The sequence below is a fragment of the Eutrigla gurnardus genome, assembly GCF_963514095.1.
Source record: "Eutrigla gurnardus genome assembly, chromosome: 17".
NCBI lineage: Eukaryota > Metazoa > Chordata > Actinopteri > Perciformes > Triglidae > Eutrigla > Eutrigla gurnardus.
This window is the reverse complement of record NC_139928.1, coordinates 11,636,076-11,660,762: the sequence shown is the minus strand read 5'-3', so window position 1 is coordinate 11,660,762 and position 24,687 is coordinate 11,636,076. Positions and strand designations below refer to the sequence as shown.

The following is a 24,687-nucleotide window of genomic DNA, read 5'->3' as shown; positions in this document are numbered from 1 at the left end:
GCCTTGCCGCAGGGCCTATGTGTGTGTGAGAGAAAGAGAGAGGCTGTGTCCATGGTGTGTGTGTGTGTGTGTGTGTGTGTGTGTGTGTGTGTGTGTGTGTGTGTGTGTGTGTGTGTGTGTGTGTGTGTGAGAGAGAGAGAGAGTGAGAACGACAGCCTACAAAAAGAGCACAAGCCTTTTTCCTGCGAGCTGACACAAAAGGCCACCGACATGGTGCTGAGGACTGAGTTATTGTTGCTCCGAGCGCGACGCCTTCACACGCCTACGCTCACTAGCCACGGGATGGTCATGTTACACCCTTGAGGAGAAGTGTGTGGATGTTAGAAACACACACTCACACAGTAACTTAACACCAATGTGAAAAGTGGTGTTTAACTACCCTCTCTGGTTGAAAGTCAGATGAACTCCGGCACTGCCTCATCAACACCCCTCCGTCATGTTGATTTCTTATCCTTCACTTTCAACCATATTTCATTTACTTTTATCTATAATGTTGTTGAATATAACAACAAAAAGAAACCATGACAGTAAATCAGGAGAGGAAGACTATTCTTAAACTAAGAATCTTAGAAATGCTATTGTGTTGTGCCCAGTCCCTCCCAAATACACACACATACCCAACACCCAGCCAACAGGAAAGCCGCTTTGCTCTAAGACAAAAGGGCTGGCAAAACAGCTACAAATAAAGGAAGAAGACAAAAGGAAAAAAAGGGGGAAGGCTGAGGTCAGGGTTTAGAAATATGGCTTCTAGATTTAACCAAAAGGAGGAAGTGCCATGCAATAAGAGGCTTAACATGCACATAACACCAATGAAAAGACCAAAAATGTTCCTTAAACAACAAAGCAGCGATTGTGACAGCGACGTGGTGACTTCTCTCCGAGTGACTCTTGTCGGGCCCCTCTGCCTCTTCATGTCAAAAATCTGCCCGGGTTCCCACTGAAATGTCGCAAACCAGGATATCCTGTCAAACGTCGGTACCAGCAGCTCGTAGCAACTCTCAACAGCAGCCGACAGCCCTCCCGCAGAGGCGTGAGCACGCTAAGAGGACGCCGAGTGACCCTGGTCCACATAATGTACACGGCTGAATCTACTGCATGTGTGTCTGGATAAACATCTGCACACACAGGGCGAGGGAAGCGTGGAGCTACAGTGTATTGCTGAGCAAGGTACAAGCGTAGACTAAATAGTGTGTTGTGAGCAGAGCAAGCCAGCAATTTGAGGTAAACAAGTGAGTCAGAAACAATTAGAGGTACTTGGATGGCATCCTGCTAAACCCAGATAATCAAAACACTGGAACATTTAGAGACACTTGCCAGAGGAAAACAAAACACGAGGCAAAATTAGGCCCACAGGCACACAAACTAATCCATAATGTGCATTTGGAAGGAACCTTCATATTGCCAAGTAATTACTTTAAAATGCAGCAGATTCATCAGTTGTGTAAGTACACTCTCTCTGTACTACCAACACCACATTTCCATCCTGCCTGACAAACCATGAGGCCACAACGCTCAACTGTCTTAAAAACACATCGGCTCCGACGTTTCCTTTCTTCTCTGGTTAGATGTGGAAAAGCTACGTCGAGTCCAATCTCGGATCGGCTGGAGGGCATGCAGGCACAGGGTGTACGCATAGTATGTACCAAGACATTTAGTGTCCGTGCCCACTGGTGACACCGGAGAGGTGCTCCGAGCCGCACCCTGAGGCCTACTGCATCCTGTGTGTAGCGTGAAGGAAGGGTGAAAAACACCAAGTAGACGTGAGGACTCACCCAGAAAACTTGACAGCCAACCGCTCTGACAGTTCTCCCAAAGTCAACCTGCTTCTGCAAACGGCTGCTTACAGTAGAGTGAGGAGGCGGCTCTTGTCCAAGCAACTTCAGTCTGAGTATCTCCCTACAAGTGAAGTTCTTTGAGCATCATAAGCCATAGACAAAGACTTTGCAACGGTTTGTGCAGTGCTTCGTCTCAGGCAAAGGAGAGCGCTGAGAGAGAGATAGACAGAAGGAGGAAGTAGGCGTTTGTCGAGAAAAGAGGAAGCAGGTCTGTCAGACAAAGCGGTAAAATTCAAAGATAGGAAGGCAGTGAGTAAGAAGCGCCTCGTCTAATCCACGTGTCAAGAAAGAAACCATGCATCCCTCAAAATGAAATCCACACTCAGCTGAGCTGATTGGATTAATGAAGGGTAATCCTATGTCATTATATCATTAGTGTCCCCCTCCTCTAATGCGTTGATGTGAGAATAAACTACTGGACCCTTAAAACAGGTTAGCTTCGTATTGGACACAGCTAGCCTGGATCTGTCTCAAGGCAACTAATTCCAGCAACCAGCAGCTCTGTAGCTCACTAATCACTTTATATCTTGTTTGTTTAATTCATACAAAAGAGAGAAGAGACAGTGTGGATTTACAGGGGGGTTATGTGCCCAAACTATTTCTAGGCCAGGTGCAGTAACTAACTTGAGCAACAGCTTATAAATGAATCAAACAAATGACATAAAAAGGTATTATGGCGGTATCAATTCAACAGATTTAGTAGTTATTTAACCAGGTTGCTTAAAAATAACCCCCAATCAGAAAAGCTAAGACAGCAAAAAGGTCTCAAGTGCCTGGCTGACAATATACGCTGAAATTAGGTTTTCATTAAGTCAAGGATGGCCCAGAATGCCCAAAATGAGAAGTCTCAAAAGTCAGAGTTTCTGGCTGAATAGGCTGGAATTAACTGGAGGGAAAAAGGAAAAGGTACCAAAGTACGAGGGACTGCTACGGTGTTAATTGGTGAGTTTTAGAGGTGCTGGCAGGTGGATTTTGTGACCTTTGGACAGAGCCCAGCAAGCAGATTCCCCCTACTTCCACTCTTTATGCCAAGCTAAGCTAATCGGCTGCTGGTTGTAGCCTTACATTTCCTGGACAGACATGAGACTAAACATCGACCTCTGAAGGACATGATAAAACTCTCATACATTCTTAACGAATATAAGCATCAGACTTGGAATAAGTCAAGTCAGCCAAGTTAGATTCAATGATGCATCTAACAGCTGTCCAAAGATGGCCAGAGAGAAGGTGATTACCACAATGCAGCCCATGCTTTCACTTCCTCTCCTGGCCAATCACTACCGATGCAACAGAGTCAGAACAGTGTTCAACAAGCTACAACAGAGTGAGTCAGATGGTTAACACACAGTCACAAAAGGCCGCTGAGCTAAGAGGCTAAATTCCCAAATAAAGCATTTTTTGTTTGAGCACGGCAACAATGACATCTCCATTTCAGACCGAGAGCTCAACAGGCCATCTGTGCTAGTGTCACTGTAAAACAGATGTTTACTCCACCCATGCTGAGGTCAATGTTGCTTCATATGAGCCTCATGAATGCAAAAGAAAATACAGGACTTTCAGTTCTGACTCAAACTCCCTTTAGAGCTTCCGAAAGTATCCAAGTAGGAAAACATTTCAACAACACCGATGAAGAAACAGCAAGCTAACGGATACATTCTACACCCTTGCTGAGTTTTTGACTTGTGCCAAAGTGAGAAAAGAAGAGAAAGACGAAAAGGCCCACGTTGGAGTTGAGCCGTCATTTTTTTAGGTTTGATCTAAAAAATAAAAAGTCTAATTGTCATGGAGACCTGAGGAAGTGAAAAAGTTAAGAGGACCTTTGTGGTTAATGAATCCTCGCAACAAATCCAAGGATATTTTTTTGTGATCTACCACAACTGTCTGGTAAATCTGCCTCGTCAGGGAGACCTCTGACACAAACACAGGATTGGACATTTTGATGCTGCTGATGCTGCATCCTCTAATTTGACCAAATCCATAGTCTAGTGGTTTGTAATCATGACCCTCAGCTATGTTTACATATACGTCGTTTCTCTTCATCATCTTTCTAGGAGCGGCAGATTGTAATGATCCAATCAGGAGCTATTCAGCCTAACTATGCAAGGTGGGTTGTGTTGAAGCAGTGGAAGAAATGTGAGACATAATCACTACTAGCAAACATAAAAGGCTTTAGTTTGTGAAAATCAGATATTATTGACTGGGGGAAAAAAAGGGAATCTTGCATGCTGGTGTAGCGGGCAACTGTTTTATTTACAAGGCAAGAAGAAATTAAATCTGTGCTGCAGTAAAACCATAGCGTACAGAAGTGTATATCATGCCAAGTCAATTTTTATTATATAGAGCACTATCACAAATCTGTCTCGAGGGGGTTTTACAATCTGTAGCAAAAGACTGTCTCTGTCCTTTTCGACCCTCCCTTGTTAAAACCCTGTATCTTTGTTTGAACCCATTTTGACTATTAACTATAGAAGAGTATTAGTATTATTATTTGTTGAATAAAAAGAATACATAAAAAAATATTCATTTTCTGTATCCACTCTGTTAAAAACCAAAGATTTGTAGGATTTTGATTGTTCACAGAACAAGCTATCTAAATAAATGTCCTAGTCCAGACTCTTATGGCTCTGACCCTTGCCCACATTACCACCAGATGCTTGCAATGTTAGAGAGCCATTAATATGAGCTCACGGTTACACTCAACTCTTAACTGCTCTGGATGAGAGTGTCTGGAAACCCAAAGTGTAAAAATGTAACCGCTGATGGTAGAAAATAATATCAGACAGGGGTTGACGTCATTCGGTCAATTGGTGTTTCATAACATTTGTTTTTCTTATTCACAGATTTTATTCCGTACTTTTCAAACATGAAATGAATCTGCACACAGTCTGCTTGCAGAGGACGTTGTCAGGCAAAGATAATTCTACGACACCTCAAGGGATCATCTATTATTCAAAACCGCATCCAAATGTATTCCACTTGAAGGAGAGCAACATGCTATACTTGTAATAGTCAAACTCCATCGGTTAAGATCCATGCAGCCGTGTCACAGGCAGTTACCGCAGACAGAAAGCTGGGTATCAGTTTCCAAACCTCGACAAAACAACACCTCACAAGTAGGTGTATGATCACACGATGTCCTGCTTCCCAAAACAACACACGCTCTCAGAGCAGAACAGTAACCACGTCCTTTGTGCTTGTTCATGAAACACATGCCTCAGGCCGGCTGCTAAGCTAACAATATGCTAGTTATCTCTATACAAATTAATAAACACTAAAGCCATTAGGCTGAAGGAAATCCCAGCATTTCAACAATCATACCAGACTACCTACTTGGAAGTCTGAGGAGGAAGCCTGAACTGGATTAGTTTTACTGGAATATAATTATGGTGGGCCATGTGTTATAACAGATTCCTCCATCAAACTGCAGTTTGGAGTGCAGATCAATAATCGTCAACACACATCCTCGTATGTGCATGCTGGTCAGGACTGGTCTGCGAACCGTCAACGTACAGTAATGCATGATAACATTACAGAGGGGACCGCGATGAGAACACAACCATAGAGCTTTCCAGAAACGCTACATGTATGTGGTGTAATCTCTGGAACGAGGATGTAACCTTCCATACAGAGTCAGCCACAGCCTGCAGTGAAGACCACAGAGGCAAAGCTAATAACCTGCTAGCTACAGCGGCCACTTAATTGGACCAAACACTCCTGGGTCCATCCTACTGCATGAAATGTCAAGTAGAGTTACACTGTTAGTTGGGTCTCACTGCCACGGGTTGTATGCTCCCATCCTCCCATTATCCTCTGTGATACTTTCTAATAGTAATAATTGGAACGGGTTAAATGTGCTGCGGACGTCCTGCTCGTCTTACAGCAGCGTTACAGTAAAAGTTGAAAAATAAACCAACTTGCAGAGCGGCAGAAAACAACGGTCGTGCTGCTGTGAATATTATGTTTATGTGATAATCTGCCAGCATGCTTATTTATGAGGGAAATTTTCACAAACATTACAACCATTTTGGAAAGCATGCTTTACATGGTTCCTGAGATTTAAATGACAAGATTCATACAATCCATGTCTGTATGTATGTAAACACGTAGCTGAAGCTAGCTTAGCATGAGTACTGGAGACAGGGAGAAACGGCTAACCCTGCCGAAAGGAAACTGGTGCTTACAGCACCTCTAACACTCACTATATTTTTACAACTCAATTAAAAATAATACACATTTAATGTGCTAATCCAGTAGGTGGATTTTATTACATTTAGACAGTGCCAGGCTTGTGTGAAGCTAAGCTAACCGGCTGCTGGCTCCCGTTTCATACTTCTCATCTGGTCTCGACAGGAACTATCTAATAACAGCTATATTTCCAAAAACACCAAACTATTCCTTTAAGTTATATATGGTGATAATGATCCCAAATAATGTAGGTGTGCATAAACAAATGCTTAAATCATCAGAACAATGTGGTCATGGTTGATCTCAAAGTCAAATTCAAATCACGGATAAAGATGTTGTCGACTGAATTATTTGGGGGTTTTATTCTAATTGGTCGGATGTTTACAGCAGCCTACACCAGAGTTACAAAACGGTCCGTTCATTCATCGCCGCTCGCTGATATTTTGGGATATTCAAGTGCTTATGAAACATTACCTGTACCATTAAAATACCCTGGTGTGTATATTTTAATCCTCCGCACTCACACGGCTTGTGTATTTCAAGAGTGTTATGTAAGGTGACCATTACACATGTTGTGTTTCAGTTGGGAGGTGATGGAGGAAAAAAAAAACAATAGGCGATGTGCTCTGTTCAAACACAATCTCCTTTCTCTTTATATTTAAAAATAACATGCCATCCTCCCCCATTACATAACTCAATATCAGTCAGCAGCATCAAGGTTGGCGGTGAGTGCTTGGAAAACAGAAAATAGGAGCACAATTAGGTGTTTACCCTGGAAGCCTTTTCACTGTCAGTTAGGAAAAGAGTGTGTATGTGCGAGTGTGAGCGAGCCCGCGGGCTTAGTGAGTCACGGACAGCGTGACCTTCTGCTGAAAGCTGCCTATCCAGGTCAAACACTCACTCTCTGCAGTGTATCTTGATCTGTATCGTCAATTGAATCTTACATTTCTTCCACACTGACATATATGAGGAGTGAAGGAAATACTGCCTGAAACATTGCAGGGATTCGTGATCGGAGCAACCGATTACGTACATGCTGGCTTGTGCAATCAGCAAAGAGACATTAGCCGTCTATTTTAGTTGTTAGCAGGCCGAGATGCTTAGAAATAAGGATTCGCTCACACACAAAAAAATACAGCTAGAATTACCATGAAAGACACCGCACCATCGCAATTTCCTCCCAAAAGCATTCGGCGCACTCAACCACTCGTCCATTCTAATCTTCACCAGAAGGTTTTTATGGAACCTCAGTTTGAATTCTGAGGCTGATAACAGTGGTTTCTAAACCTTAAATTACCTCAGCTAGAGATGTGGGTTAGGACAAAAATGTCAGCTATGCTATGCTATGACTCCACAGTGGCTGGTCTGGCTGCAGGCCCATGGATATAAGCAACTTAAAAAGCTGGGCCGTTAGGATGAAGCTGGAAAGAAGGGCCTGGATGACTGGATATACAAAACGGCAGCAGTGTATATGAATTTAATTGCCATACAGACGATGGAGGGGATTCAACCAAATGTTTATTGTGGTATACATTTACTCCAGGAATGACACTGGTACTATTCTTACATAAGTCTTACATTGAAATGATCACACGCAAAAAAAAACAGGGATTTCAGATAAAAGAAAAAAGTGGTCTGAAACCTTTTATATTCTCTAAACTGAGGAAATTCTTTGTATAACAATTCATCAGACTGACTTACAACAGTGGAGTATTTGTGGCAAAGAATGTAGACACGAATCTTACAAAGAGCTTGATGGAAAGATTGACACCGCACTCATTTGTTTGTTCAACGTCGGGCTACATGAGCCAGCAAAAAAAGGCTAGAAACGGACCGTTGCGAGCAAAGCGACAAGTTGCCAGGCACCCAGGAGAGGATGTTACTGCAACGAGCCATGAAATAGACCAACTCATTATCCTCACAAAATACTACATAAGACATAACATGTCAATGAGTGAGTTTAAGAGATGCTGGTAAAAATATGTTACCTTTGGATATCACGAGGACAGATGTTTTTCAGTTTTTTGTTTTTATGCTAAACTAACCTAACCTGCTGTTGCCTGCTTATATTTATATATTTATATATAAGGACAGATATGAGAGGAGAAAGATGCAGCACTTCTGCCACCAGCCGATAAGTCTCATATCCATTTGTTTTACTGGTGAATGCCGCATTATGGTTTCACACATGGTTTTACGTTGTGCACAAAGTGAGCACACACTAGAGCCACACACACAAACACACACACACCATGTCTTCGAAGAAGACATGAACCTGAGTTGCTTACTTTTGGAGATATCGGCTGAAGAGATGTCTGCCTTCTCTCAAAAAGCGTTGGAAAGTACTCAAAAGCAATATCTCCTCCCAGAAATCCACAGTTCCATGCAGGAACTATGGTAGAATAGTTCTAATATTAAGAGATCTTACACGTGTGAGCTACAAAGGATAGCGTGGCTGTCACAATAACCGCACTACTGCAATAACATGCTTTTGACAAGTCAACATCAAGGGATGGCAATCAACTGCCACAACCGCTATGTCCATGTTTTTTTACTTTCATGAATTATTTTTAATGGGAGTGCTGTGTATTTACACCACGGATGTTGCAAGTTTGGCTTTTTTGTGGTCATGCGGTCATGCAGAGTTGAAAAATGTTCATTTTTGAGTAAAATGCTGCACTTGTTGCTGTCACATGGAGGAGGGGTGGGACAATCTCCACAACCATCACATGCTACATGGGAGGAGAAAGTATTAACAGACTGGCGGGTGCGCTCTATCTCCCTATGTGCTTTTTTTTACTTATTTAAGATTGTTTGAAATTTTCATATCATCCCATGCATTTAAGAGAGTCAAAAACACAACAAAAGTGTGTCTAAAAACACACACACACAACATCAAAGTGCGATTCTTCAAAAGCAGCAGAGAGTGGGAACAGTTTGACCAGAGCTTCCCCCTGACTGATCACGGCAGACAACAATGATTGGAGCCTCTGGGGCCATGCTTCAAGGAACAAGCCATCCTGAAAAAGTTCACTGGACCCCTCTATGTGTGTGTGTGTTGTGTGGGACCACACAAAAACCCTGCCAGGTCACATGACCGAGGCGGAGATAAATGGTGCTTTTTGGTTGGTCAGAGAGGAAAGTCATAGAAACAGGTCTATAGACCCATTGTCTAATTATAAAGCCTGTGTGTGTGTGTGTGTGTGTGTGTGTGTGTGTGTGTGTGTGTGTGTGTGTGTGTGTGCTGGAGGAGGCATTGTAGCTTCAAGATGGACCATCACTTGTTCTTCATTCACAACAGAAACGCCTCCATCACAAAGTGACCTTGACTACTCTAACAGAACAGCGAGCGCATCCGAGCCTCTCTCTCCCTCTCTCTCCCTCCCTCTCTCTCTCTCTCTCTCGCCTCTCTCTCTCGCTCTCTCGCCCTCTCTCTCTCTCCCTCTCCCTCCCTCCCTCCCTCCCCAAGTGGGTGCATTCAGAGAAGGCAAACAACCACATAAACAGTCTTTGTCTATTAAAAAAAAAAACCCACTGAAGCTGGGCCTTCATTGAAGAAAAAACAAAAACCGCAGACATCAAGTCATGACCAGCTGCAGTTTCCACATTGTGTAACTAATCAAACTGTGTTACTGCGGGGCAAATCAATAACTCCTCTTCCAACAGTGTGTCATGATAGGCATGTTTTACCACCACGCATGCTAGTGTGGCTACACATTCTGTTCCTGAAATCAAAATAACCCTGACAAGAGCAACCAATGCAAAATCAAATGCTTTACACTCACTTCTTTCAAGAAAAAGAAAGAAATCATAATAAAATGTTGCCTTAAAAAATCTCCTCATTCACTATGTTTAAACATACCATTCAATTTGGCAGCGTCAAGCACAAGTGTCTTAATTCTACCAAGATTTAGAAATGGAAAAAGGAAAAAGACTGTAATCCCACTTCCTCAAAAGTGCTAAAATTACACCCCAGACAGGGGGGGGGGAGGGGGGACCAGACAAAAGGTTATTATGGAAGAGATGCTCACACAACCACAAGTGTTGCACAAGCAAAAGGACACCAGCGGGGCTTCTCATTCATAAAACACAGATGGCGCTCATCGCATCCCGCCTCACCGAACACAGCTCTTGAGGGATCTTTCCATCCCTTAACTGGATTATGCTGTTCATGAGGAAGATAATGATGACATGTCTTTCTGCTAATTGAAAACCAAACAGGCAGGTGCTTTGGGAAGTTATCCGCACACACCCACAGAAACCCCACGGAAAGAGCAGAGCGCTCTGCCGACCGGGTGCGTTCTGTGGAAGTCCCAGAATAGAGCAGCGAGGATTACGCAAGAAACAATGCTGTAGCTAAAGGCTTAGTTTCACTCAATTTAGAGAGAAAGGGAAACTTTTCTATGGTTGGAGTGTGGTAATTTCTTAGTGCTAGGTTTCATATGTTATGCTGCCCAACTCGATAAACACATCGCTTTTCAAACTGAATGAACACGTTGAACTGAAAATTGCATAAAAACAACAAAGACATTATATAAGGGTATTTAAACATGAAGACTCAGTAGGCACTAGATGATCCAGCCCTTATTGATGCTGGTTGAGGAGGCTGCTGCATCACTCCCAGACTGACTGAAAACACTCCTTTTAAACTTAAAAAGTACTCTTCCTCTCATTAAAAAGCCAGAATCTATGAATATGTAAATTCTGTTCATTTCAAAAGTTAAACTAGTGAAAAAGGATATCTCCCACTGTGTGTGTTTGTGTGTGTGTGTGTGTGTGTGTGTGTGTGTGTGTGTTTCCACATCACGCTTCTGCAATTTACATATTGGACCACAATTGGGGTCCAAATTAGTTTTGAAGTCACAAAATGTTGCTCGTACCTCACGAGAAACGCTCGCGCTTCAGCATGAATGAATGTGAAAAACAGACTTCTCAAACTCTAAAGTTAAACAGCCAGCATGGAGGTAAAAAAAAAAGAAGCAAAAAGTAGCGACAGTCTCTGTGGGGTTTAAAGCTAAAAGGCTACTGGTTCGCTGATGACTAGAAAGCTCTTTCAGACCCGCTTTGTTACATTATAGGGGCTTAACTCCACTCACAGGGCTGGCGTGTGCTCCATCGAGTTAAATGGGATGTGAAGGATTGGGCATCCCGGGTCAGGGAATTTCCGCTGCAAATGATTGCTGAGCCACCAAGGCCAGCGCTTCATTTTGTTCAGCGTTTAGACGAACACACACAACCAGGATCGACCTCAGACGTTTCAGTATCGGGGGAAGCCACAAAGTCATTTCTCTCTTTTTCTGATTCGTGGAAACGTTGTCAGGTATGGTGGTGGTAGGATCCAATTATCAATGTTTGTGGAAACTTGCCTGTATGAAAATACAGTACTACACTGCTGCAAATATGCCAAAATGTTGTCTGCAACATTTTTAACGTCATTATCATCTTTGAAGCCAGAGTTGTTTTGGGGGGAAAAGCACAATGTTTTTGTCAGAAATTAAGTTGGATACATTTATTTCCATTTCCTAAAGGCACATTTTTTTAAATTGATTTCTGAATTGTGTTTTTCTTGTGGCTCATACACACAACTTTTTGTTTGTTTCCGCCAATTCAACCTGTGCAAAGCACGTCATGGGACAACAGTTTTGGTGATTTGGGGATAAATTCAGAGTGCTTGTTCCATTGCAGTTGTGCTCCTTGCAAATACTGCATCATCGTTTTCATGTAAGAACGAGATGGCATACTGGAAACATAAATAAACATAAATCACACAGCCTTTTGTGTGTTCAATTCCAGTAGTTCTAGAGTTGAAGCAACAATATTAGTGGTTGTTAAATCGAGCTGTTGCCGCAGGCCTTTTAACATTCTAATATGAGAATATTGTTTTTTGTGAGTATTTCATCATGAAGATAAAAGAAATGTAGGATCCATTTTATATTTGAGGGGAACGGCATCATTTCTTTAATTAAAAAACAACAAAAAATGGTTTCTCCAAGGTTGGCTTGTGTAAAAATATTGCAGTTGATCTAAAAAAAAAATTGTATGGATGTACCCTACATGTTAAAGGGAAACATCTGAAGATGTACGACTGCTGCCCACACATCACTCCTTAGACCTGCAGGGTTTTATCTGTGCCATCTCTCTCTTGTGGAATCACAACGATTTACAGTAAGTGATATTTCTGCGCTATCGATTATTCGGTCTGTCGGGAAATCCGGCTGCAGTGTTGCACACACTATATACATCCCTTAATGGAAACATCTCCACTTAGCTAAATTCAATAGCTCAGAGGATTACCATCTCCGCTGATGCATGTAATAACCAAAAGGTCATATCATCATCATAACTCGACAAACCATAATCCACCGCCGCCTCTTTAATGGCTTTTAAAGTGTGTCAAGGCCCGAATCACCGCTACCAGTCCCATTGTTAATGAACATGCCCTCTTGTAAAGTGCCAGTCTGCCAGTCATCCGGCCTCGTGTTGAATGCCGTGTCACTCTATCCCCTGTTGGGTTGTGCTAGCCTAGATCGAGATGTGCGAAGAGCCCGAGAACATTTGGGATTGATTTATGGCTATTTTTACTTTGTCCTACTTGAACTAAATGGTTCAGATACTCAGAGGAGGAAGTCAGGAGCTGAAAAGGGCTTATTGAACTCCTGATGAAAAAAATAACTGGAAAAGCTCAATGAATGCTTCAGTGTGGGGGAAAAAAGCACTTTTTGGAAGGAATAAGCGAGAGATTTCATCCTCAATCCATTGGTCTGTTATTTACAGACTACTGGCTTTGAGGAGTGAAAATCACACACACATACACACACAGGTTTAATAAAAGACAAGGTGGAGTAAGACGTCTCCAGTGACCACGCACCTTGATGGACTCCAACCACACAGTAGCCAAATTGCCTCCAGAAGTCACGAAGGAGCGCCGCACATACACTCCACCGGAGCAGAAATTACTCCTCTTATTAAACCATAACTCAGGAGAGAACACAGGCCTCTCAACAACACTCATTAACTAAGCATATAGCGAGGCAGGCTACTGTTCAGTGTTGCTGGCGCTACAATTATGTTCACACTGATGACTATCATCACAAGCGTAATAAGTGCACTACGGGTGCACTGACATTATGGAAGATGGTCTATCTGGTGGAAATCTCCTGCTACAGAGGCACACACATACACACACACTGAGGAGAGAGCGGGTGTAATGCTAGACTGTGTCGCTGGTCTAGGTGCTGTGAAAGGATTCAGTCACTTCACAGATCAGCCATCTACTCGCTGTGACTGGCACAAGTGAGTGGGAACAAAGGAGTCAGTGTGGCTGTCACACTTGCTCCTCGTTACACTCACCCTTTGCTCCGCCAGCTGTCTCTCCGTCCCTTCCTACAGCTAACACACACACACACACACACACACACACACACACACACACATACACTCTTGTGGCTATACATCAAGCTCACACCCACCGCCACACATGTCTTGGGTGGCGGTGACCAAAAAAACACACACTCTCTACCTCCCTGCTGGGTGCTCTTTGCCTATCCGCCATACTGACTGACTGCACTGTTGGAGGCACAATGTTATTCATCACCACCACCAACGGCTCATCAGTATCACACCACTGCACACAGCCACAACACAAGAGATCCCAGTTGCCACGAATAATATACTGGCGCCGATATAAATATTTTCCATATTAGAGTCTCACAGATGCTTGTTATTGTTCTTTTGCTCATTCCGGTCTACTAAGACCTCCACTTCACGAGTGCCACACCCTTTTAACACAACGCCCTCCACTCTCCCGACAGATGCCTCGTGCCCAATCTTTGGGTTCACCCATTCATTTGCTAACTGCTAAACACTGCCTCCTATTATTTATTTATCCCCCCCAATGTCTTTTTTTTTTTTTAAACCATATGCTACACTCCCTTCCCTTTGTTTACCCAATGAGAGGTTCCAGCCCTGCCTGTGTCTGGTCAGTCAAGAGCCAGTGCCGATGCCACCTCGGCCTCCACCCTAGCAATGTGGTGACTGGCCGCTGCCAAAACACTTTGATCCCTCCTGCGTGCCTAGCCCGATTCCTTCCAAGCCATTCATTGAGGCTTTGCTAGTGGTTCCCTTATTATTGTCAAGTTATAGTAAAACCATGGGTGGGGGCTTTGCTTGTGGTACAGAGGGAGCACAAGAAATGAGGCTGACGTCAGGCTATTTATGGACTGGGGCACAGGATTCAAAGGACTTTATTTTTGCCTTTTATGGGTTAATTGCATGTAACCCACATTTATGTGAAATAGAGAGACAGAGAAAGTGTGGGGAGAGAGAGAGAGAGAGAGAAAGAAGGAAAGAAAAACACAAGTGGAGGGCATTCCTCAGTCCAGGCTTTCATTGCTGTGGGTACGATGTCATTGGATGATGTAATCTGTGCATAGCAGCCCCCTGTACATCTATTCACTGAGTACATGGAAACGGACATGGCATGTTTCACTTGTCAGCTCGCACTGTAATTGATACGGAAAAGTATTTAACGACTAACCACATTACATCTTTACACTTTTGTGTTGACAGGAAATGGATCGCTTTACATGTCGATGTTGGCAGGAAGTGGCTCACCTGGCACGTTCGTTTCAGAGGAGGCGTGTTCCGAAACCTCCCGCCTCGTACTTGTAACAAACTTTCACCACACGTCTTAAGATGTATGCATCCGGTAGCTCTCCCGTCGTTGTGAAAATGCCATTGGTATTTCCTGTTCCTTTCTTCCACAACACTGTCTGGGCTGTAAAATGCTGCCAGACAAGTTGGACACACACACACACAAATACAAACACGGAGGGTTAAGCTTCCCCCTCCAGAAAACAAAAGGACGGACACAGCGACAAGCCCCCGAAGGCAAAATTAAACCCAGCTAGTCCATCCCGACAATACCCCTCTTCTCTCAACAGAGAGCCATGCTGAACCCAGCCGAGCCGAGCTGCGCCATGCTATTCTTCCGTTCTTAGCTGGGAATAAGACACACTGACAGCGTGTAACATCCACAGGAAGTGGAATACACTGATGTGTGGCCAGCATGGACTAGCCAGGGTGACACAGGGTGAGGCAGGTGGTTTACAGATGGGGGAAATCTGCTCAGGCCACAAAAAGCAACAGCATCCCAAGCTCAACACAATAGCACAACGGAGTCTGAGACAACAAAACACTCCTTGATGTTTGGTCTCAGATGGCAGGGAAAACCTGTGTCTACAGAAAACAAGATAACTGGCGGGAATGACGAGGATTTAACACTCATAAGCACAAAACAGGCAGAGGAAAACTCAAGCTGGCTGTCCTGTGGGCGAGAGATAAACTCTTTACTTTTTATAACATTGTGTTCACTTTTGGAGTCAACGGCCTCATATACATTATTGGAATAACTCAGCTCCCAACATCATCAGGCAGAAAAGAGACAAATGATGGTTTGATTAATTGTACGCATTTAGAAACAACCATTTATACATGATGTGTCTAACATGCCTGATAAGGCAAACAGCTGAGAATATTTAAGGAAACTAATTTAAAACCTCCATTTTCCAACATACATCAACACATAATAGACACAAGGGCAAGAGTTCATCAGGGCATCAGCGTCTCCCTGAGCAAGGCTTTGGTGCGCCTAAAAGAAGTCATGTTTATGGTTGTATTCCAGATGAATTACAGCCACGGAGCACATCCACTTGTTGCCAACAGGTGATGAAAGGCAGTGGCAGGGTGTGAAGAGTGATTATGGTTCGTTTCTAATGGCTGGTCGGATGCCAACAGAAACACACTCCAGGCTGCTACTGAGCTTAAAAGTAGCAGAGAGAGAGATGACCACTGGAGCCTTGTGTAAGTCGATGTAATCCAGATGCACCGCGGAGCGCAAGCTTTGCTGCTGCTGCTGCTGGTCAATGTGTGGGCAGCGAGGGTCAGGAAGTAAGCAATATGTATATACAGAGTTGTTTAGATGGAGAGTTCTGGTGAGAACATGCGAGTGAAAGCTGGAGAGGAGGCAGTGAGAATGCAAGACAAAAATGTATACATTAATGAAAGGCACAGCAACTCATAGTCGTACAAGGGAGACATAAAGACAGAGAGCAAAAGGAAGCGCCAGAAATAAGGGAGATATCAAAGTGTCTTGTTTCCGAATGTCCTTCTCTGTGTTGATTTATTCAGGGCCTCGGAGGCAGTCCCCGCATAAAGCAACACACCTTCAATCCAAGGCTTGCAGTTCCCCCGCCAGAGAGAGCAAGCAAGCTGGTGACCTTGGCATGTTATGAGAGGCCCTCCACTCCTCCTCATCAGCCTCCTCTCTCTAGAGGTTAACCTTCCAGTCTCTCGCGGAAAACACCGCTGCGGCACGCCGACATCACAGAGGCCTGCGTCGTGACAGAATGGGTTCAAATTGCTAATCTCACTTCACACATCAATTATGCAATACGTTTAGATATGTTCCTGCACCTTTCTCTTCAGTCTACCCTCAAGGGTTGCTGACAAAAATAGCTTGAAATGAACAAGCTCGCTGCAGCCACCAGCAAACATATGGGGATTTTATCTAAAAGGTTGTGTAGTGCATCTTTTGAGGTACCATCAAAAAATATCATATTTGGCCAGCATCTTCCCCCTCCTCCCCTCCCTGCTCATACCCAGCAAAACAACAAGCTAGTTTTATTTCCAGCCCACCTCACTGTGCCTCCAGTTATCCTCATGAACTGTCCACTCCCATCACGGGACGCTGTCGTCGACAAGATCGTCGTTGTGCGTGCACCTGTGAGATGCAGCGAGACAACACAGGGACAACCTCTGATTGGACCCTGTATGACTCACAGCTCACAAACACATCCATGTTGATATCTATTTATTTATTTATATTACAACGCATTCATTTGAAGCAGTTTATGAAACTTCGTTCAGCTGCTTCCAAAACCAAAAATATTGAACTTTTCTTGTAAAATGAACCCGCCAGAAATTGTTATTGTAATATGATGACGCCTGATCTGAACTCTTCATGTGCACTCCACTCCACCTACGTCTTCAAAACCCTAGAGCAAGTCTGTTACGACAAAACAGGATCTATTTTCTTACTTTAATGTAAGTAGACGGTAAGCAGTGAATATCATTTTCTAAGTTGTTCCATTTTTTTCCACTGGTATATATACTGCAGGTATTTTCTGTTCTGCTAACAAAAAAATAATTAGAAAAGCTGTGCCATTTGAATTCTTTTCACAGCAAGCAAGCATCATAAAGCACAACATAAACGCTTCAGGGGACATGACGCCTCCTGCCTGCCCTTATGATCTCTGCTCACACTAACACCTCATAAACCTTTCCGCAATACACGATGTGAGACGTTACGAATAACACTGCAGCAATGTAGTGAAGTTTGAGAAATACGGTTCGTAAAAAAATCCCTCACCACACCAGTGCAGACATCAAGACAATACTCCTCACCGCCTGAGACCAAAACCTGGTTCAACATAGTTAGCAAAGGCCAAGTGCAGACCTTGGGGAGAGCAGTGCAGACAGCCAGGGCTGTAGTGGACTGTCAGGGGGGAACGGATTCACGCTCACACCTCCAACACTTTCCAAGCCATTGGCAATGATCATGTATCCATGGAAATAGAGAAAGAGGAAAAAGGCAACGGATGTATGGATGGAAGGAATCATGGATGCGTGGATCAAGAGATGCATGGATGTACAGATGGACAGAGCTCGACAGCAACCATCCATACAGAGCAGAAATAGAGATCAATACCCTACACTATTACAGACCACCTAAAGGGCTGAGACACACACACACACACAATACACACAGATATGCAATTGAAAAGCTATAATTAGATGTCAGGTGAAGAAAGCCCATGTTTAGCACCTGGGTTATAATGAAACCCCAGTTACTGTGAAAATCATGCAAAGCAAGCCCTTGGAGAAAAATAAAAAAAACTGACACAGCAACACCACTGAAATTTCAGCAGATGCACACAACATGCACACAACATGCCATAAATCATACACTGTGTGATGTTAACGGCAGCGACACATACGCACAATCCTGCTACAGCGGCTGCACGCGCTCTAGCGGACCCTGACACCCGCACACAACTGAGCAACCCTTATAAAGTACTCAACTCTAAAGTGTTAAGGCAGGTCAAGCCTCTCACTCGGACGGATGGGGATATAACGGATAGACCGAGAGACTACCTAACCGGGAATCCTACTGGGCCAGTAGGCTCCGAGGTCTGAGCGGCTCTTAGCCGAGAAAAAAATGCTAAACACCACAAAGCACACAAGAGCAAGAGAGCTGGCTAACCTCTCGCTGAATATTTACAGAGCTCTGCGGCAGTACCACAGCTGGAATGCAGTGGGCAGAGCGAGCACGCAGAGGGAACCGTATCAGTTTCTGGGTCATCTAGGGCTGCTTCGCTCCGCATAGAGTCTAGACTTGGACAGAAAAACACGCCTGCAGACGTTCTCCGCCTAAAACCGATTCATGTTTTAAGAATAGATGGATGTGCCCGAGCATCAAAACATAAACGTTTATAGACACGCGTGGTAAGGTAAAGAAAAAAAGAAGGTTGAAATACAAAAGCTTGAAGACGATCACGGTTGCCGTAAAAAAAAAAAAATGTTCCTTTCCCATCAGTTTCTCTTATTTAATGCCTTTCTTTACAGGTGAAAGAGCTGCTTGGCTCTGAATACAGCCGGAGGCAACAATCAGTAAACTAAAGTGCAGAACATGGCAGCAATACCTCTGAGATCCCTCTCACCCACCTATGTCAGTCTGGCTGTCTAGCACCTTCCCACCGCACCTTCAGTACCTACCTGCTGTTTTAATTAACTTCGTACGACAGGGAGCAATTATGCAAGGCAACATTCATCTCATTTAGTACTGCAAATTAATCTCACCTCGAGCTGCCGAAGGACAGATGCACCAGTTTGTACTGCAAGCAGGGTTACCAGTACATTAAATGGCAAGTTGGGTTTTTTTCCTATAAGCATTCTCAATGGCACAGAAAGTGGCAGAGAGATGGCAGGAAACTTTTGCCGTTACTATAAATGTTGCAAGAAGTAAAAAGGGGGAAACAAGTTAATTAAGATGGACAGATAGCAAGACGAGCATTACATGAAGGAGAAAACAATTTACATACCTCCATTTCCCTCAGGAGCGAGAACAGAGAGAGTAGATGGAGGGGGGGGTGCTGCAATGTGAGAGTGAGCAAATGAGAAGTATGAGATGGGGATAGAGATGCTAAAATGAGAGAGACAGTACGATAGCAAGTGTGAGAAAGCAAGCGTAGAAGAGTAAGCTAATGAGAGAAAAATAACAAGATGCAAGGAGAGGAGGAGAGGGAGGGAGGGAGCTCTGACAGGAGACAGAATTTGACAAGGTTGCACTTCAGGAGGTGGTGAAAGGATGCCAAACAGTAGCCCATTTCAAACAGATACAATCAGGATCTTGTATGTGATGCAACTCAATAAGCAAAAGGCAGGCGCACATCCACTCTGTCAAAGTCCTCAAACAACAACAACAACAAAACGCTTAAGTTTAATTAGTTTTATTTGGCTTTAGGATTTATGGAGCAAGTCAAGGCTTACCTTCTCACTTTTCATGTATTCCTGTTTTGCAACACTGATTTTGCCGATTTTTAAGGCCCCGCAGGGATAGAAGACATTTATTTGGCCAAGCCAGCGAACAAGAAATGGAGGTTTTCCCGGTGGCTAATAAAACGTGTTTTTGCATGTGTGTGCATTTCTTTTGACATGTTGGTTCCTCCTGTGGTTGTAAAATTGAAATACAACGCTTCTGGGGCGCTTCAATTCTGAAGCGGACAGCGACTGCCCGACGTTGGGCACGCACTTAACTTCACATGCCAGTTTAATGGGGGGGGAAATGCGCTTTAGTTGACGGTTTGTTCCAAAACTATGAATTGAAAATTGCCTTCTCCGACTGCTAAAGCTGTGCCAGACCTGAATCTAAAACCAAACATCAATCTCCAACCCACCAGTGACCACAGTTACATAGACGGGGGCAGCAAAAACAAGCCAAAACCCCACAATGCAACACGGAATCTCTCAGCGTTTCACCCCGATAGAAAGCTTGCATCAAATGACTTTCTATAGCCTCACGGACACTCTCACCCACTTTCTACGTCCATGACACTGCCAGAGTGGTGCTGGGAAGCAACACGTACGTCCCCCGTCATCGAGCTCTTGAGAGCTGCCCGTGTACGTCCACGTCAGGGTGGCGCATGCACGGTTTATTGTCAAGTCGACGCGGTGATGCGACACGTCCAACAGGGCGTGAAAGGGTTCTCCCTCCATCAGACGCCACCCGGAGAGGGCAGAGGGGCCGAGAGAAGACGGCCGCACGGATGTGAGGAGAGAGAGAGCTGAGGCGTACTGTGTGCCACCGCCCAAAGCTCTCGTGGTCTCTTACTGGTTACTGAGCGATCACAGAGGAAACATGGAGTCATGTTAATCACAGTGACGACCAGGGGCCCTTTAAAGGACCACTATGGGACCAAAAGGCATAAAGAGGATGGGATGGCCTCATTAAATTGTTCTTTGGCTTTCTTCTTGAAGTGGCAAAATTCCAACTTTCCATTTGGTCATCACTTTTAACCATCAATTTGGACTTTTTCTGCTGTCCAGAGTTCAATTACTCTCAATTGCAGCACCATTTGACTCAACTGATTGGTGGCAAACTGGGCCTTTCATAGCTGTTAGGTTTTTATGTGGCAATGAATTTACCCAAATTCACAACAACAGAAGCACGCATAGAAATTGCTGATTTCCATGACACTATTTCTGGCGTATTGTTAGAATTAAAAAAAACGAATGAGAGCGCAACATCCTTGAAAACCATTACATACATACCTGAGAGTCACATAGGTTGCAAGCTAATTCTGACGTGAACATTTGAGTGGAGAAACTGCTTTTGGTCAACTAGTTTCAACCCAGAAGGCATGCAAGCTGCGTTGGTCATCACTTTGCTTCGAGGGGCAGAAAGCCACAGAAGTTTGGCTAACACTGACCTAAGACACACAAATCAGGGGTCAGATGGAAACTTCCAGGGACTCCCTGGTGTTCAGGTAAGTGGCTGAACTGTTGCCAGGTTGTAATGCATCTCCATAGCTTCTCTCTTCTATTTGATGGTGGAGAGTGCAAGGCTTCCAACGTTGCATTTGCTGTCTGGCTCCCCTTCTCTAATCACAGGCCCCACGGTGTACATATGCCGGGCTGGAGTTACACACCGCAAACCGTTAAAGCAGTTCTTTAATTAGCGGTGGGGGGGAACAGAGGAATCTATTAACGCACCACTTTTTTTTTGTGCAAGAGAACAGCATGCGCTGAACAAACAAGCCGGGGGAGCAGCAGCAGCAGCAGCAGCAGCCTCGGCACAGCGATATCTGCCGCAAACATAACACAACTTGCAGATAGAACAAGGACTTGTTTTCAAACCATAAGTCACAACAACAACAACAACAACAACCAAAAACATGCATTTCGTGGCGGCTTTTGGTTTCCGCTGCAGTAAAACGCGTCTCTACGTGTGAGAGCAGCGCGAGCTGCCGCGACGCTTTTCAAATCAGACATGTCAATAAATAACAGAGCGGCTCCACAAAAGTACAGACGGCCAACGGGGAGATTCACAGAGAAACACACACTATTGTGTCGCCGCAGTTTGTTTTTTTTAAAGACGCAGAAAACGAAGCCGAAGCCCGGCTCGCGCCCCAAAAAACACCAACGTTTAGCGCGCGACGCAAAGGAAGTGAAGCTACATCAACAATTAGCTCAAGAGAAGAAAGCGGGCTTTGACAAACCTGACGAAGCGACGACACTTCTTCCACTAGCTGTCCGGAGTTTGCGCGTGTGTGTGCGTGTTGTGGTGAACGTGTGTGTGTGTGTGTGTGTGTGTGTGTCACTCACAGTGGTGTTTTCTCCCTCCCTCCCTCTCTCCTCTGCCGTAGAGAGAGAGAGATAGTGCTGATGTTTCCACTTCCTCTTTTCTTCTTCTTCTGCCGTCTGCTGGCTGCTCGGTGATGCCAGACAGAGGATGCACGAGCCACGAAGCCAGGCTGCTCCCACTGAGTCACCGGTTAGCGCGTGCATGCTGACATCTCATCAGATTTAAATAAATAAGTCGGTGTGGCTCGTTTGGTTTCAGCAGCTCTGGAGTCAGTCAACGAGCCTGACTCCCAGTAACTATATTGCAGTTATGTGGATATTTAAATTTAGAGTGAGGGCGTTTGAAGATGTGTCTGATGATGAGCATGTGCTGTTAAAGTTTGTCAGAATTGAAAATGCAGCTTGAAGTGATGTCACCAGTAGTATAATTGTAGTAATATATATATATGATTTATTTATTTTTTACTTTGTTTGAACTATTTCTTGTTATTTTGTGAAACACGTCTGAAGTAAAGTTATTATTATAATAAGCTGTTGTAGACACATGTGTTTTATGTATATTTCTGATGATTACCAGACTTCTTTACTCTTGTTTAACTTTGGTTTAACTTTTGATAACTACTTTGTTTTAACATTTTCGATTTAAATATGCTTTTTTAAAGAACAATAAAGCAAAATCTAAAATTAGTGTTCAGAAATGGCAATTTTATAAGGTTACAATTTTACATTTATGCAATTTTTATTCCTTTTCATTGTCTTAAACAAATAAATATAGGTGTTACTGCATGTACTAGCCTACTGTAGAGAGAGCCGGACCACTTCCCAACCACACTTCATTTATGCAATGTGCAGTAGGGGAAGCACTATTCAGACCTGAACTACTTCACCAGCACTGTTAAACCAAAACTCAATGCACTAGTTAATATACTACGGAGCCATTCAAATTAAGGTTTACAAAATAATTCTTATGAATATTTGTTAACAGAGCTAACATAAAATCTGAATTGTAAAATACCACCATTTTTATTTTCCCCAAATGCATGTCCTGTAACGCAGTTTTAACAATTTTCATAGAGAATCCAGTTGTGACCAGTGGTGTAGTGGAGGGTATACGCAGGTATACGGGGTATACCCACTTCTTTTTCTGGTGGTTTACAGTATACCCACCTATCAGCCAGAAAGCCATTGGAATATATGGGAGAGTATACCCACTTCCTCCTCTGTAACCTACCCATCTACCTAGCAGTACACCCACCTCATCAACTACCACCACACCACTGGTTGTGACTAAGTTTTTAAAAAAATGTCACAACGGACCCTGAGCTCCCCTAGTGGATAGCAGTCTTGCCTACACTGTCTAACCAGGGAGACTTGTTAATAATAATAAACCGGATGCACAATAAATTGTATTAGAATAAACAAGCAAACAATGAGGACGCCTTGTCTCTTCTCTCCATGATGGGCGACACAAAGATGTGACCGCCTCCAATCTTGCAGCCAGGAGGGAAAAGCCAACAGGAACAATGACTTAAATAATTCATGGTTATTGAACACTCCCCAATATCCACACAGAACTGTTCGGAGGGTTACGGTTATGACCTTCTAGTGTGACATTTGTTTTATATAGCCTAACAGTAGCCCTGCGCAGCATTATGTTATAGTCTCACTGGATTTCATGGTGCGGGACAGGATGTAGGACTACTTCACAAAGCACAGCGGTACTGAGCCACAGGAGGCCACTGCCCTTTAATTGTGTCAGTGATTAGATACGGTGTCTGTTATCAAACCCAGTGTGTGTGTGTTTATGAGTAAAAGAGAGAGAGAGGGAACAGTGTATAGCAGACAGTCCTGCAGCTCTTCTTTGTCTCCACACAGCAAGAGCAGCAGGAGGAGGAGGATTAAACCAGGAACCCCCGTCCGTCCCAATAAATAATCTGGAGCGACGTACGCAGCAGAAATCTCTGGTTCTCTCTCCGATGGTGTTTCTCTCTGTGGAAAACACAAAGCTCTGCTCATTACAGCGACAGCTTGTGTCTACTAAATCATTCCTTGGACTATTTACATGGGCTGTGAAGGTGAGTAGGCCTGATGTAAGATGAACAGAAGGCAAAGTTATTATTTGACTGACAACAATTCAGTGTGGCAGGATATTTTATAGTAAACAAACTAAATACTAGTTTCAAATGATTCTGTGTTTTAACCCTCGGTCAATTCATAGATTTGGGGGGTTCAAACTGTGCATAAATACATTTCATTTTGTTCGTATTAGGGGACACATTGGCAACCAAACAACCCTTTTTCTGGTCCCATCGTGGTTCAAGGTTAATTTATTGATGCTCTAAATCTGGTTGAGCGACGAAATTAAGTTAAAGTCCTGTTTTGCTACATAAGAAAGACACAAAAAAGGACTTTTGCTTCTCTGATTTCAGCTTCAGAGTGGTACATCAGAGAGCTCACAGAGGATGCAGCCCTTTTTTTTAATCTGAGGCAGTGGAGTGGTTTTAAGCCAGCCCATATGGTCAGTTGAGTGCTGCATTCAGTAAAGTGCAGACTCACAATGCAGCAGACTACGTCTGCATCCAATAAAATACAGCATCGTCGTTTCTCGTTGCATCTCACAAAGTAAACTTTTTTTCCCCCTTATGCATGAACTTTTACCTGGTTGCACTTAGATTTAAACACACCTTGTTTCACAACCTCCGGGTGTGAAGATATCACATTACCGAAAAAAGGATAAACCTTGTTA

The 24,687-nt window shown here is 43.7% G+C and overlaps 1 protein-coding gene across 4 annotated transcripts in view; it reads right to left on the bottom strand.

The window, feature by feature from the left end:
- elmo1 (engulfment and cell motility 1 (ced-12 homolog, C. elegans)) overlaps positions 1-21,875 on the bottom strand; it is an 84,411-nt gene extending 62,536 nt beyond the window's left edge. The window contains exon 1 of one of the 4 annotated variants that reach the window (XM_084032900.1): positions 21,857-21,875. The gene's annotated coding sequence lies outside the window, so the exon portion shown is untranslated. Of the gene's footprint in view, positions 1-1,772; positions 1,965-21,856 lie in introns of those variants that run through there. The other 3 variants (XM_084032901.1, XM_084032899.1, XM_084032902.1) reach the window with 3 other exon arrangements.
- Positions 21,876-24,687: the final 2,812 nt, after the last annotated feature.